At 44.2% G+C, this 13,477-nt stretch overlaps 1 protein-coding gene and 1 long non-coding RNA gene across 5 annotated transcripts in view; one reads left to right on the top strand and one right to left on the bottom strand.

Moving 5' to 3' along the window:
• LOC147097347 (uncharacterized) overlaps window positions 1–2,698 on the bottom strand; it is a 66,794-nt gene extending 64,096 nt beyond the window's left edge. Inside the window, exons 1-2 of the long non-coding RNA XR_015074367.1 lie at window positions 2,322–2,698; window positions 2,143–2,197 (exon numbers count right to left, since the gene is read on the bottom strand). This is a non-coding gene — a long non-coding RNA (uncharacterized LOC147097347). The remainder of the gene's footprint in view (window positions 1–2,142; window positions 2,198–2,321) is intronic.
• Window positions 2,699–2,812: 114 nt separating this feature from the next.
• Window positions 2,813–13,477, top strand: part of pkma (pyruvate kinase M1/2a) — a 46,958-nt gene continuing 36,293 nt past the window's right edge. The window contains exons 1-2 of one of the 4 annotated variants that reach the window (XM_085972251.1): window positions 2,854–2,942; window positions 3,429–3,520. The gene's annotated coding sequence lies outside the window, so the exon portion shown is untranslated. Of the gene's footprint in view, window positions 2,943–3,428; window positions 3,521–13,477 lie in introns of those variants that run through there. The other 3 variants (XM_085972250.1, XM_085972252.1, XM_085972253.1) reach the window with 3 other exon arrangements.

Here is a 13,477-nt window from a genome sequence, read left to right as displayed (position 1 = left end):
TCCAGGATGAAGGACTTCAGTTAGGTGGATAGACTGATGAAGCTGGGGTTGTTCTCCTCAGAGCACAGAAGGTTGAGAGGAGATTTGACAGAGGTGTTCAAAATCATGAGGCGTCAAGACAGAGTAGATAGAGAGAAACTGTTCCCATTGGTGAAAGGGTCGAGAACCAGAGGACACAGATTCATTACGGAGGGCTTAACGTGGTCCCATCACATCGACATCGTAACCAAGAAGGCATGCCAACGCCTGTTCTTCCTCAGGAGACTGAAGAAATTTGGAATGGCCCCCCCAGATTCTCACCAACTTCTACCGGTGCACCATCGAGAGTATCCTGTCCGGCTGCATCACTACCTGGTATGGCAACTGCACCGCCATAGACCGCAAGGCTCTACAGATGGTGGTGAAAGCTGCACAACATACTATAGGAATTAAACTACCTGCTGTGCAGGATATCTACCCCGAGAGGTGCCGGGGGAAGGCCCTGAGAATCATCAAAGACACGAGCCACCCCAGCCACAACCTCTTCGCCCTGCTCCCGTCCGCTAAGAGATACTGAAGCATACGGTCTCGTACCAGCAGGTTTTGAAACAGCTTCTACCCCCAGGCCATAAGCCTCATGAACGAATAATTTATTATTTATTACTGTTGTTTTATTTATTATTACTGTATTTCTATTAGTATTTTTATCATTGCTATGCCATATTTATTCCAATGCTGGGAGGACTCGTAAAAATCAACATTTCATTGTGCAGTACACACGTCTGCTGCATACATGGCAAATAAAATTGAATTGAATAAGGTGATTGGCAGAAGAACCAAAGGCGGTGAGGAAAACCCTTTTTTACGCAGCGAGTGATAGATTTTTGAATATTAAGGGGATCGAGGGATATGGGGTTAGATCAGGAAAGTGGAGATGAGGTAGAAGATCAGCCATGATCCTACTGAATGGCGGAGCAGGCTCGAAGGGCCAAATGGCCTCCTCCTATTTCTGATGTTCTTATGAGTGGTTAGGATCTGGAATGCACTGCCTGAAAGGGTGGTGGAGGCTCACGGCTTTCAAAAGGGAATTGGGATAAGCAACTGGAGGAAAGAACATTTGCAGGGCTACGGGGGGGGGGGGGGGAAGAGTGGGATCAGCTGAAGCGCTCTTGCAGAAACATAGAAACATAGAAGATAGGAGCAGGAGTAGGCCATTCGGCCCCTTGAGCCTGCTCCGCCATTCAATGAGATCATGGCTGATCATCCAAACTCAGTACCATGCCCCTGCTTTCTCCCCATATCCCTTTAGCCTTAAGAAATATATCTAACTCCTTCTTGAATATATTTAATGAATTGGCCTCAATTGCCTTCTGTGGCAGAGAATTCCACAGGTTCACCACTCTCTGGGTGAAGAAATTCCTCCTCATCTCAGTCCTAAATGGCTTACCCCTTATCCTTAGACTGTGACCCCTGGTTCTGGACTCCCCCGCCATCAGGAACATCCTTCCTGCATCTAGTCTGTCTAGTCCTGTTAGAATTTTATAAGTTTCAATGAGATCCCCTCTCATTCTTCTAAACTCCAGCGAGTATAAGCCCAATTGACCCAATCCAATTGACCCAAAGATGTGCGGGTTAGGTTGATTGGCTATGATAAATTGACCCTTAGTATTAGGGGGATTAAATACGTGGGGTTACGGGGATAGGGTGGGATATGTGTTGATGTAGGGGTTACGGGGATCGGGTGGGATATGTATCGGTGCAGGCTCGATGGGCCGAAATGGCCTCTATCTGCACTGTGGGGTTTCTGTGATTTCTGTTTCTGTGAATCTCTCCTCATACGTCATCCCTGCCATCCTAGGTATCAGCCTGTTGAATCTTCGCTGCACTCCCTCCATGGCAAGAACATCCTTCCTCAGAGAGAGCTGGCACGGGCTCGACGGGCTGAGTGGCCTCCTTCTGTGCTCTATCTCTTTTATTTAAATCTGGTAGTACTTGTTACAACTCATCAATTACATGATAAATCCATTACATTCATTAACCACAAGAAGGCTAAGCCTTAAAAAAAACAGCTTTTAAGATTAACAGTACAAATACAATAATAAATTTTCCAGACAAAAACAATGTCAACAATACAGGTACCCATAATAAAAAAAAAATACATACCAGTCCTACTGGCAATCTAGTAACTGTTCATTTTTGCTTGGTATAACCGGTTGTCCTTTTTAAAAAAAATTAACATTCAAGTACAACAGTACTTATACAACTCAACAGTTACATAGTAAATCCATTACATTCATTGACCAATTTATGGTCAACAATATAAATACAACAATAAACCTTACAGGTAAGTCAATAATGTTTACAGTACAAACTGCAACTATTTAATAAACCAAGAATCCGTACACATCATTCTATGATTGGGTGTTACTGAGCAAGGATGAGCCACTTGCTGCACCTCACTCGCTCAGCCTGCTCCATTGGAGCCTGAGTGGGGGCTCTCAGCGCCTCCTCCCATTGGCTGGCAACTGCGTCACAGCCCCTGCGCTGAGATCCATCCCCCCAAGGCAAAAAGAAAAGTAGTCCTTCCGTTTGGAAGCTATTGCGGCTTCTTCGGGACCGTCTTGGGGGACGTAAGCTGTGGGGATGAAAATGATTTCGCTTTTCCACGTCGCATCCTGTCAGGGGGAGGAGAACAGAAAGCCGGGTTAGAATGGCCGGCGGATGGGTCGGATCTGACCGTGCCGATCCTCCCAGAGTGAAGCGGCCCGGTCCTCCCAGAGCGAGGCGGATGGATCGGGCCGTGCCGGGGGACCGGTCCTCCCAGAGTGAAGCGGTCCGGTCCTCCGGCGGAGGGCCACAGTGCGGCGGTGACGAGGTGGGAAGGCGAGGCTATATAAGGAGGGGCGACGGCGGGTGGCGTGCACTCTGTCGGCGGAGCTGTGCTGACGTGCGGTTGTTGCAAGGTTGGTTGGGGAGGAAAATGGTGGTGGGGTAGAGTGGGAACGTGGAGGGGAGGGGAGTTTCCTTCCACATCGCGGGCCCTGGGTGTGACCTGAGGTACAATGGGCTGGCGACGGTTGGTAGGAGCGCTGCTCTGGTCGGCCCCGGGCTCCCTTCACCACCGCCTGCGGTGGCCCGGCTCCACCGCCCCCCGGCCCGGCCATGCCCGCACCGGCTCGGCACAAATCCACTTCTTCCAATCGGATACCATTCGCTTACCCTTTTTACAACAATTCTTAAAGCCTACTTGTTTCTTAACTCCCTTTTAATCCTTATTCTTTATTCACCTTGATTGTTTTACCCTTAAAATTGTCTTTTTTTTTTACCTTTTTAAAATTGTCTTTTTTTAACCTTAAAATTGTCTTTTTTCTCAATTCTTTTTCCCCTCAATTGTCTTTTCTTAAATGTCCTTTTTTTACCTCTGTCTCAAATTCTTTTCCCTCCTGAAGGACAATTTGTTTCTTGCCCCCATTCATCATGCGGCACTGTGCTTGCACGCAGGCGAGGATCTGCTAACTACAGCACATTCCAGTCTTAAAACGTTAAGTATAATTTTGTGATAATAGCTGAATTTAAATGGTTTTTTTGGTTCTCCATCTATATGCTCCTAACCTCGAGGCTAAAACCGGATGCTCCCGGCCTGCTGTGGGAGGGGATGAAATAAATGCGCTTTATGCCCTTGAAATGTGATTCTGCGTCATGCTTATTTTTTGTAATGCATCATTTTCTTGCCATTTCAATTCTAATTTGCATCCAGCTTTTATTGGAGATTGGAATTTTAACCTGAGTTTCCTCACCAAAGCAATTTAAAATCTTTTAAAAAAGAAATTGTCAATTGAAACCAGGTCGCTTTAAACATTTTCCACCTGCAGAATGGTAACCTGCTCCCTGGGTTAATTTTAATCTCCATTAACTGGAGTGATTTACACGAAGGATGGAGAGCGATATCCATGGCCCGATGGTGAAGGAGGCAGTCATGAGTCCTCGTGGTCTGCAATGTGATACCTGGCACTCGTCAGGCAAGACCTTCACCCCCGATGTGTCTTTGCTATCGAATTATCCGGCTTGCTTCACTATTTGAAGATATATATATCCTAATCTACTATATAATCGTGTGCTATTTCTTATCTCTATTACGAGATACATTTCTAGGATGTTTTAATCTAACTGAGCAGGATTTTTGGTCCCTTAAAGTGGTCCATAGGATTCGTGTAAAATAAGAGAATTTCTGCAGTCCATATTCTAAAGAAAATAGAAATCTTAATTTACCTTTTTTAAAGGTTAACCTACCTGTTTTCCTAATTCACTATATTCGAAGGGCTAGTCTTTCCCAGCTAGTTCCATTCTATCCAGTACATTAACATTCAGTTTCAGCTTAAGTGATTTCTTTGTCGTGTTTTCAGACGTCATTGGAAAATAGTGTCAGTAAAACCTGCCAAGAGCTGGCAGAGGGAGTTACTCGGGTTGTATGGAGTTACAGACTCGAGGATCGGTGCAGGTTGCTGCATTTCTTTGTGCGTGGGGGCGGAAAGGGAAGATGGAGTCTCTATGCTTGCTTGAGCTGTGAAAACCGGAAGACTTGCAGCAGTCGCCATGCGGTCGATGCTACATTTTTCTCTGGCCGGTTCTCAGGCGAGCCTTTGTTCTGTTTGAATGGGCAAAGAGGAGCGCTTCAGTTTGCAGCTTGGTACCACCCCCAATCTCAATCCTGATTAAAGTGCCAGTCATTTGAGATGTTTCAGGGTTGTCTCATCCACCTTTTGAAATTCTATTCCCCGCCCCAAACCCAGTGATTCAGTCATTTTCCGGAATGATGAACGTTTTTTTCCCCCTTTCGCGTACTCGCAGGATTTTTTTTCTCTTAATTCTTTCCGCCCTCCTTTTCTGAGTCAGGGTCTGGATGCGAGTCAGACGGCACGTACCCGCAGTGCTATTGGGACGTGACTGTTAGTGCGTAGGTTTAGTCCTGCAGGGAGAGAGCATCTAATCTCAACATCCGACCGTAGCCAACCTTCCCTTGCCCTGATTTTTGTTGCAGGCTAATTTCCACATTCCCTTTTTCTCCCCCTGCCTTTGATTTCCATTTCACTAAATTTAATGGTGCCATAAAAGCAAAATGCTGGAAATCTAAGAGAAACAGATATGCTGGAAACGCTCAGCAGGTCAGGTAGCATCAGTGAAGAGAGAACTAGCGCAGAGCTGGATGACCTTGACATGTCAGTATTTTGTTCCAGTGCAGCATTTATATATTCAAAATCTGTTTGCAGAAAAAAGCCACGTTTCCTTTTATATCCTGCTTCATCGAGCCTCTTCTCTCTGCCCCCACCAGCAAAGCAGCTGTCTGGATCAGAACAATTTAAATGGAATTGAGTTTATAGTTTAATGCTTGCAGCAATAGATGCTGCGCAGAATTTTTGGAGATGATGTACCTAATCTTCCCCATGAGCTTGAAGTCCAAAATTACTGTAACCGCAATACAATCCCAGCTTTTTGTATGTCATATCTGATTAATCCATGTTTAGTAATATGTGCAATTCATTGCATCAGTCGTGCATTAAAATAATCTGGTAAAATATTTAACTTTTTGTTCAGTTAGAATGTGATTGGCTTTGTGTTGTAATAAAACCCCCTGCTGTGAGAATAAAATGTTGAACAAGTATTATTCCATGTTACAATTGCGCATAAATGATTAAGCCATTGACTGCCTGTGTTGGGGGGGCCAGTTTCTAGTATAGCTGGTCTCCACTGTATAATCCAGAGACCCAGATTGGAGACCTGATTCCTGCATCTGTGTCTCAAACTAGGTCCCTTAAACCAATGGGACATTTGTTGACCCTTTATGGGGGTTTCCAATACGCTGGAGAAATCCCACATCTTTCTCCTGGGTTAGATGCTGTAGTCTTGATCAATACCATGAGACTTGCAATATCTCTTGAAGATCCCTAATCAAGACTGACCATATCACTGGTTGTGGTTTATTGTAGTGGATTACAGCTTTCAACTATAGGCAGACCAGGACCATGGTTGCACTTGGTACTTGAGCACTTTCAGTTTGCCTTTCAAGTGATTTAATGTCATGATCTAGTTCTCACTTTTCCTAGGACTGCAGACCATGTATTTTAACTGCCAGAGTAGGTGTCTATTAGCTACTTGCTGGCTTGCTCAATTCTTTCATTCTCCTCAACCATTGGAGAACATGTGGCTTTAACCTTCATGAGGTGGGTGCAATTGAGAGTTACACATTTGGAAGTTTGACAGGTCTTGAAACAGGTTTCTAATCTACAATCGCAGCTGTAAATTGGTTTGAGGTCTGGAGCAGAATTATAGGATTCATGACCTTAAAAGACCATATCATTGGATCACTTGACAAGGTTGTTCTGAAGCATTAGTGGTCTCCATTACTTAGCAGTGATCCAGGTGTCTTCGGTGTGGTTTTAGAAGGATGAAGGTTTGCTTTAATTTATAAATGCCTCTTAATCTGCTGCAAGAGTTTTTGGGTCATTACTGTAGTCTGGGTCTAGTTAATGGAGCTCTCCTCCCTATAGTTAGCAGCTTCAAAATTACTTTGAAGGTTCTTGGATATGAAGATCAAACCTTGACTGTTACATAGAAACATAGAAGATAGGAGCAGGAGTAGGCCATCTGCCATTTAATGAGGTCATGGCTGATAATCCAAATTAAGCACCCTGTCCCTGCTTTCTCCCCATATCCCTTGATCCCTTTAGCCTTAAGAAATATATCTAACTCTTGAATATATTTAATGAATTGGCCTCAACTGCCTTTTGTGGTAGAGAATTCCACAGGTTCACCACTCTGGGTGAAGAAATTCCTCCTCATCTCTGTCCTAAATGGCTTACCCCTTATCTGTGGCCCCTGGTTCTGGACTCCCCTGCCATCAGGAACATCCTTCCTGCATCTAGTCTGTCTAGTCCTGTTAGAATTTTATAAGTTTCAATGAGATCCCCTCTCATTTTTCTAAACTCCAGCGAATATAAGCCCAATCGACCCAATCTCCATATGTCATTCCTGCCATCCCAGGTATCAGTCTGGTGAATCTTTGCTGCACTCCCTCAATTGCAAGAACATCCTTCCTCAGATAAGGCAACCAAAACTGCACACAATACTCAAGGTGTGGTCTCACCAAGGCCCTGTACAACTGCAGCAAGACATCCTTGCTCCTGTACTCGAATCCTCTTGCTATGAAGGCCAACATACCATTTGCCACCTTAACCGCTTGCTGCACCTGCATGCTTACCTTCAGTGACTGGTGCATAAGGACACCCAGGTCTCGTTGCACTTCCCCTTCTCCCAATCTATTGCCGTTCAGATAATCTGCCTTCCTGTTTTTGCCACCAAAGTGGATAATCTTGCATTTATCCACATTATACTGCATCTGCCCAATCACCCAACCTGTCCAATTCATACTGGAGTTTCTCGGCATCCTCCTCACAGCACATGCGCCCACCCAGCTTTGTCGTCTGCAAACTTGGAGATATTACATCTAGTCCCCTCGTCTAGATCATTAATATATATTGTGAATAGCTGGGGTCCTAGTACTGATCCCTGCGATACCCCACTAGTCACTGCCTGCCACTCGGAAAAAGACCCGTTTATTCCAACTCTTTGCTTCCTGTCTGCCAACCAGTTCTCTATCCAAGTCAGTACCTTACCCCCAACCCCATGTGCTTTAACTTTGCACGCTAATCTCTTTTATGCAGGACCTTATCGAAAGCCTTCTGAAAATCCAAATACACCACATCTCCCTTATCTATTCTACCAGTTACATCCTCAAAAATTTTCAGTAGATTAGTCAAGCATGATTTACCTTTTGTAAATCCATGTTGACTTTGTCCGATCCTGTCACTCTTTTCCAAGTGCTCTGCTGTTACATCTTTTATAATAGACTCTAGCATTTTCCCTGCTACTGATGTCAGGCTTACTGGTCTATAATTCCCTGTTTTCTCTTTCCCACCTTTTTTAAATAGTGGGGTTACATTAGCTACCCTCCAATCCATGGGAACTGTGCCAGAGTCTATAGAATTGTGGAAGATGACCAGCAATGCATCTACTATTTCTAGGGCCATTATCAGGCCCTGGGGATTTATCGGCTTTCAATCCCGTCAATTTTCCTAACGCCATTTCCCTACAAATACTGATTTCATTCAGTTCCTCCCTCTCATTAGACCCTATGTTCCCTGACATCTCTGGGAGGTTATTTGTGTCCTCCTTTGTGAAGACAGAACCAAAGTATGTATTTAATTGGTCTGCCATTTCTTTGTTCCCCATTATAAATTCCCCTGATTCTGACTGCAAGGGACCTACGCTTGACTTCACCAATCTTTTTCTCTTCACATATCTATAGAAGCTTTTACAGGCAGTTTTTATGTTTCCTGCAAGCTTACTCTCATATTCTATTTCCCCCCTCTTAATCAATCCTTTTGTCCTCCTTTGCTGAATCTTAAACTGCTCCCAATCCTCAGGTTTGCTGTTTTTTCTGGCCAATTCATATGTCGTCCTCCTTGGATCTTATGCTATCCCTAATTTCCCTTGTTAGCCAAGGTTGCGCCACCTTTTTTGTTTTATTTTTATGCCCGACAGGGATGAACAAATTCTGTAGTTCATCCATGCAATCATTAAATGTTTGCCATTGCCTATCCACCGTCAACCCTTTAAGTAATGTTCCCCAATCCAGCCTAGCCAACTTGTGCCTCATACCATCGTAGTTTCCTTTATTACATGAAATATACAGCAGAGGAACAGGCCATTCACCCCAACCAGTCCATGTTGAAGTTTTATGCTCCACTCGAACCTCCTCATCCTCCCTCAGCTAACTCTTATCAACATAACCATCTATTCCCTTCTCCCTCGTATGCTTATCTAGCTTCCCCTTAAATGCATCTTTACGGTTCGCCTCAACCACTACCTGTGGTAGTGAGGTCCATGTTCTCGCCACTCTCTGGGTAAAGAAGTTTCTTCTGAATTTCCTATTTGATTTTTTGGTGTCTTATCTTGTATTGATGGTCTCTAGTTTTGCACTTCCCCACAAGTGGAAACACTCTCTCTAGTCTAGCAAAACCTTTCATAATTTTAAAGGCTTCTTTTGGTCACCCCTCAGCCTTCTCTTTTCAAGAGAAAAGAGACCCAGCCTGTTCATCCTTTCCTGATGGGTATACCCTTGCATTTCTGGTATAAATGAAGTACAAGTTGCTTAAAACTTCCGCCTGCTGATGAGGGATACATTCTTAAGACTGCCACTGTTTTTGCTGCCACTTTTAGCAAGACGTCAGTATGCTTCCTTTCTTGTGTGTATGGTGGTTTTGAGAAGAGGGAGTACCGAGTGGGTAAATGCAGTTCCATCCCAGGTAGTGAGCTGTATGGAAGGCCCTGAATTTGGTTCACACTGTTAACTGATCTTGGCTGGGGGAGTGGCGAGAATAGGCACGATAGCCACCCACAATTACTAATCAGTGACGCCTTTTGGGAAATGCAGATACGGATGTTGATTGAAGATAGGCATTCTCGTGACTTTTACGGTTGGATAGTCTGATTGTCTTGACTCATGGGTATTCTTTTGCAAACTGGAACGGTGCCCAAATGTGTGTGCCATAAAATAGTACGGTGTGCTGAAGGTTGTAGCAGAAGAGGAAAAGAAAAAACTTGCATTTAAAGAGCAGCTTTTACGACCTCGACATTCCAGAGCTTCTTGACCAATGGCGTGTGGTCACTTGTGTAGGAAAGTGTGACTCAGATATTGAGCCCAGATGATGCGGTATGTTAGCACTTCTGCAGAAACATGCATTTCCCTCAGCCATTTCTATTTTATTCCTTCTATTGTAAATTAATTTTGGAATCAGCTGGTATTTTTTTTTACTGAATCTAAAGCACTTGCTGTGGAGATGTGTAGTGGACGAGTGCAAAATGCGAAGATTACTTGGGATTTTTGAGTAGGGGAAGGATTCTTCAACACAGACTCTCCTGTTGCTATCTTACAGGAAATGCAATGGTATTAATCATTGACAATAAGAATCCAAAGTGCAAATTATGGTGGTACGAAAAGTTCCTTCATTCAAGTGTATGTGGTTCTTGAATCTAAAATTAAATTTACCACTTACTGGATGCATTTTGTTGCTCAGGAACTGTGCTACATTTTGGTTTAGAATCATACAATCTGTTTGCAAATATTGGAACTATTGTACCAGCAGTAACTTGCATTTATATAGCCCCTTTAATGTAATGGTCCCAGGGCACTTCAGAGGAGAAACAAATACCAAGTAGAAGTGAGATGTGGTGGATTTGGAGGAGGCCCTTTAAAGATGGGGTGAGCAAGGCAGAGGGGTTTAGGGAGAGTTCCAAGTCTCCATTTCTGCTGCTGTGCGTTCCATCTCCCTCTGCTCCACCATTGGTGGCAGAGCCTCAGGAACAGTGGAGCAGAGGGAGGTGGCCAAAACTGGAGGACAAAAGAATGGGGGGGCTGGTAACCAGTGACTTGCACTTGAGGACCGAAGAACCAAGCAGATTCTGTATGTACAAAGCTAGCTTGCAATTTGTACAGCCAGACATTTTGCAATTATTGACGACTGTTCTAAATGTTGACTTTAAATTACATTACAGGAAACTCTTTGGTATCCGGCACCGGCGTGGTGCCGGTTTATCAAAAGGTCCGATTACAGAGAGGTATAGTTAAACGATGAGAGCTCCGTACACAGCAACAAATCCAGGCTTCCCTGTTGCTTAGCAACATGTGCAGGAACTCCAGCCACAGACCAAGCGTCCCTGTTGCTTAGCAACAAGTGTAGGAGCCACAGATCCAGGAACTGCCACTAATATGAAGTAAAACTTACCTGAACCTACTCCTGAATTTTGCCGGTTGAGATTTCCGATTATTTAGGTGCCGGTAAATCGAGAGTTTCCTGTAATACAATTATCTATTAAAAAGGCAGTAAATGAATTTCACTGCATCTTATGCATCCAGAGCTGCTTAAGTGTTAAGATAATAAATTGGTGAACCTACTTTCTCTACTCTTTACACCCAACCTCCCTTTTTTAGATGCATATTGAACCTTTGGTGCAAGTTAAGCCTGAGCTGAGGAACTCTGGTGTCACCTTGAGCCAATCTTGGATGAGTCTTGTAACTTTCTCCAACTCCACTCTGGAAAGACCAGACCAGTGCTGTTCTCTTTGGCTCCTATCAGACTGACGCTTTGCCACTGATAGCATTGCTTTCTCTGACCACACCACAGCCTCCGTGCACTACTGTTCACAACCTTGAAGGCCTGTTCAACCCCGAGCTGAACTTCAGGCCACGTATCCTTTCCATCACCAAGACCGCTTGCTCTCATGTCTGCCCTGATCTCCGTCCCTCTGCTTTGAAAGCATTACAAGTACCTTTGCTGCCTCCATACCTGACTACTCCAGTGCGTTAACAACAGAAAATGCTGGAAAAACTCAGCAGGTCAGGCAACATCCGTGGAGAGAAATTTGAGTTGACATTTCGGGTGACCCGAAACGTCAACTCAAATTTCTCTCCACGGATGTTGCCTGACCTGAGTTTTTCCAGCATTTTCTGTTATTTTGGATTTCCAGCATCTGCAGTATTTTGCTATTGTACTCCAGTGCATTTCCTGTTCAAAACTCCACACCTAATGTGCTCCACTTGCCCATCACCCTATTTTTCACTGACCTACAATGGTTCTTATGCTTCATTCAAAAATCTTTAATTTTTCAATCCCATTATGGCCTCAATCTCCCTTGGCTGCGTTTTCCACTAACCCACCCCATTCCAATCTAAACCCCTTGCTTTCCTTTTTTCTCAATCTCTCTCTCTTCCGGCCCAACTGTTGGTGACGCTTTTTACTGACTTAAGTCCACCTCCCTGGAATTCTTTCCCTAAACCCCTTCTCCTTTTCTGCTTCAGAACCCTCTTAAAACCATCTACTCAACCTAAGCTTTTGGCTAACCCTCAATTTCTCCTTCCCAGCTTGGCATCCATTTTTCATATGCCTTGTGGAACACCTCGACATTCATCACATTAAAGGTGTTCTATAAATTGAAGTTATTCAGAAGCCAACTTGAAAGTTTATAGCCTCCAATTTTCTTCCCTCATGGAGATACTGACTTGGTGTTGGCAAGTGTTGTACTGAAGTATGTTTGTGTGTGCTAGGCCGATGTAGCAGAGCCTGGTCTCCAATTGTCTTGGATCCCCCTGCCACTGGACCAAGACCTTGCTCTGTCAACCCGTGTGGTAGCTGGTGTGCAACGGCTACCCCACGTTAAAATAATTCACGCACGGCCATCTTCCACCCTTTAAAATGAAGTTTGGGACCTGGAACATCAGGACCCTCATGGACAACCCCGACAGCGACAGACTGTAGGTCCCGCATTGGACGCATCAGTCACCTGAGAACTCATTTGTAGTGTGGAAGCAAGTCATCCTCGGTTCCGAGGGACTGCCTAAGAGGAGCAGTAGTGCTTATCCTTCATGTATGAACGTGGGCGAGCGTCAGCAGTTGGTGGTGCAGGCCTGTCCCAGTGATTAACATTGGGCTTGGAGTTGATGGCTGCTTGTTTGTGCTGCTTGAATCAAGAATATTGAAAATAGGATGCTAGTTTGTGATTTTAATGTGAAATACAAGTCTTGACTTCAGGAAGCCTCCTGATTTGAAGAAGACTTGGTTACTAACGTGCAGTGCCAACTAGTGTATTTAAAGCCATGATGCCCTCTATACTTAAGCATGGAGTCAATCTGTCCTTGGTAAAGATTATCCTGTGAGCACAGCTTTTACACCGGCTAGCTGCTTAATGAATTTAGCTGCACTTGTCGAGCTGTTGTGACCTACATTCTGCTTATAATTGCTGTTTTTAAAGTTTGCCAGTCAGTTATACTCTAGTTATTCTCAATATTGTGCAAGAAAGCTGCTACTCATTGAATAAATTAGGTTTGCTAGCAGTTTTTGTTAATGATTTGTTTACACAATGACATTCCTAATGTACATTTGTGGTAGAGCTTGCATGACTGCCTATGGCCAAATGCTGAAGTTGTGTTCCATTTTGATTTCAATCATTTTAGTTGCTTTTGTATGGGTGAGTGGTTTGTGCCACCGGTTATTGAAGCACAAGTCTGTCAGAGCCAGCAGCAACCCCAGTTTGCACTTGCTGAATTTCCTTGGGTTCATTAATTACACAACACTAAAGTCAGTGAATTCACTTTTTTAGTGCAGCAGCCATTTTGTGCGCACAGTCCCGTGTGTGGTAACGATCTGACCGACTCGATTAACTATTTGATAGTTGGCCTGACTGTCAGGAGCACTTTCTTTATGCCATGGAATCTTTAACTTGCGCCTGAACCGCATGAATAGTTAGGGCCTTGGTTTAAAATGTTGTTTTGAATTCAAAGGACAGCATCTCCAGTAATGCAGCACTCTTATCAGTACAGGAAACTTCCTGGTATCCGGGACCGACGTGGTGCCGGTTCATCAACAATTACGGATAACCGAACGCT

The sequence above is a fragment of the Somniosus microcephalus genome, chromosome 32 (assembly GCF_052327205.1).
Source record: "Somniosus microcephalus isolate GS21.2 chromosome 32, FLI_Smic_1.0, whole genome shotgun sequence".
In the NCBI taxonomy this organism is placed as follows: domain Eukaryota; kingdom Metazoa; phylum Chordata; class Chondrichthyes; order Squaliformes; family Somniosidae; genus Somniosus; species Somniosus microcephalus.
Note: the sequence above shows the minus strand (reverse complement) of the source record. Positions and strands in the feature narration are given on the sequence as shown.